Source organism: Acanthisitta chloris, unplaced genomic scaffold (assembly GCF_000695815.1).
Source record: "Acanthisitta chloris isolate BGI_N310 unplaced genomic scaffold, ASM69581v1 scaffold31278, whole genome shotgun sequence".
NCBI lineage: Eukaryota > Metazoa > Chordata > Aves > Passeriformes > Acanthisittidae > Acanthisitta > Acanthisitta chloris.
In genome coordinates, this window is record NW_008685960.1 from 24397 (window position 1) to 27354 (window position 2958).

Below are 2958 nucleotides of genomic sequence, written 5' to 3' on the forward strand. Positions count from 1 at the left end.
CTGTTGATTTTCACTTCCAGCATGCAGTGAGCACGCTGGAATTTGCTGCACTGAAGAATAGCCTTGATGGTACCAATGCTTCTTCATTGCTAGCAACAACTGAGGCTGAATTTTGAAGCTAGAATTTCAAAGAGACAGAAGCTATTTTGTAGAGCATGCTCCATTCTGGATGGGAAACCTTTGGAAGAAAATGTATGCAGCCTCTCAGTCAACCATGGCAGAATAATGTAAGCTAAGTCCTAAACACAAATGTTTCCAGGAATGTGGCTCCTTAGCCACTTCCCAGCATTTTCCTCCTCTGTTAATTACCAGCACACTCAAATAGAGAACACAAAGTCTTTTTACCTTTGCTCATTCACCTTCAATGCCCAGAAGCTGTTCTCTGAGACCTGCAAACAGACAAAAGACATTAACTCACAATTATTGACACCTCTCCACTCTGTTGAAGAATTTGTTTCTGTGGCACAAGTCATTTTGGATGGAGACCAGAGCAGTGCTGCCTCAGGGTCATGTATTATGTCAGGTGCCCTTGACACTGCTCCCACCACTGCTCTGTGAATACTCTTACATACTTCAGACATGGAAAAGCACAAAAAGCCTCAAATCTCAGGGCCCTGCAACCATGAACAGAGTAAAAACCAGTTTAATGCTTTCCCTCATCATGCAGATCCACAGAATCTTGAATAGGTGTTTACATTCCAAAGAATAACCAAGTTACCCAGCTGGTCTTTAGGAAGAAGAGATGGAAAGATGTGTATGTTGGGATGGAGCAGGGCTGTAAAAGAGGAGATTCTGGCTGTTCAGTGCCAGGAAAAAAAACTACAGAACAAGCATCCCCATCACTTGTACCTCGACTCTGCATCTCTAGAAGTGGCAGAAGCAAGCACAAGTAGTACCTGTGAACAGGGATGCTTTGCAGTGAGCACACCCTCACCTCTCTGGACACAGTTCCCTGTGCCCGGCTCTCTTCTTCACAGCAACATGGTTCTTTGGCACTTCTCTCCCCAGAAGGTTCTTCAGACTGGCTGAGATTGGCATCAGCTTCCAAATTCCTCCTGCTGCTTTGGTGGGAATATTTGTTTCTCCTTTCTTTTCTGCTCACATTCATATAATCTACACTGGAATATTCTCCACAGCCTTTCTCAACCTGAACACCCAAAGGGCTGTGCTGGCTGCTGCTCACCACAGATGTTCTTCTGGCTGCTTGTGATCTGGAGTCACACATCTCTTCTGACTCTTTGCTGCACTTAGCACGAGGTTCAGTCTTGTTGACTTTTACAGATTTAACACTAAGCTGCTGTTCCGGTCTAAACTCTTTATCTCCAGGAGGAGAAGCAACTCTCACAGACAGTTCCCTTGGAGTGCCATACATAGCTACACCAACATTCATCTGAGCCCCCTCGAAATCTGTCTCCAGTGACACCTGCAGACCCTCTGGATACAGACTGGCTGGAAAGTCTTTCTTCCAAGATGCCCTATTAGATGTCTCTTCTCCTTTAAGAACCTTTTCAAGACAATGACTTTTTGTGTGAACATAACGACTCTCAGTTTCCAGAGTTGGCTTTGCCTGGGTCTGGCATCTGAAATATGTGGAGCAATTGTAGGAGGAACCTGCTTCTGTATCCACTAGCCTGCTAGAGCCCACCCCAGAAGCAAGGGGCTGTGGTTGGATGTCACCTGAAATTTTGGCTCTCCATGTGTTTGAGTCAAGGTATCCATATCTGCGAGAGGCAGAGAGAGGTTCTGCTTGACAGAAGTCCCTTGCCACTGCACTAAGGCTCCAGTCTTTAGCAAATGGGACATCCCATTTCAATCTTGTCTGAGCAGCACTGGTCTTTACTGCAGCCAGCTGTTCTCCCATGGTCAGGATACTGGGAGCTGAATCATGAGGAGCGAAGCACAAACGGCCACTGGCTGGAGAAGACTTGGGCTCCAGAGGGAAGGAACCTCTTATCCCCATCCAAGCAATTTCTTGCTTAAGCCTCTGGATTGAACAGTACAAGCTAGCAGAAATCTGTGAGGACTCCAAAAGAGACTGAAAGGACGGATCGAAATCCCTCACGGTCTGAGCCGACCTACAACAACCATTCACACTTCCACTCGAGCTCCTGGAAGAGGAACACACCACTAATTCATGCCTAAGTGGGGAATCTTCAGTATGGGATGGCAAACGTGCATTGACCAGTGAAGGGTTCACAGGATCCATACAAGAAGCAGCAGGAGGCTGATGCTGTTGGTTTTCCACTGGGTAGTCACTATTCTTGTTCCTACTTTCTAAATAGGAGCTATGAGTTGCCTTTGCTTCCTGATGGTGTTGTTGAGTAAAGTCAATATTCTCCCTCTTTCTCCCTTCTAAACCACAAACCTCAAGGTGTGAGTGTCTCTGAGGGAGGTTCAGAGCAGAGAGCACTGACAAAGCAAGGTGGGGGTCACAACAGAGAGCACTGACAAAGCAAGGTGGGGACTGCTAAGAGCTGTGCTGCTGCAGCCTAGAGCAGAGATTATTCTGCTGCAGGAAGCAGGAACTGGAGAAGTGACTAACAGTGTCCTGGAGTGGCTGAGAAGGGCAGGAGAGATTAGTCTGTCTCAGACCAGGATCTCTCTCCCCAGCTGACAGAGGGGCAGCACACAGCCTGCCTTGTGCTGCCTGGGCTTACACTGAATGCTGCAGCCTCAAGCCAGTGGTGAGAAATGTCTACTCAACTTCAACTTCTAGTGCCCAAATACAGACCAAAATTCACGTTCTTCTCAATGTTTCTTTGCTCTGAAGGAAAAGAAGAAGAAATATAAACAAAGGAGCATGCATATTTCCCATCACATCTTGTGCAGTTTGCCAAAGGCTTTGGCTACTTTCCTTATAAATTTCTTATCTCCAATCCACCAGGTTCAGTTCTGAAAGTGTTATGGACACCATTCCCTTGCTGCTTCTCAGCAGACAATCATGTCTGGCAGAGCAGG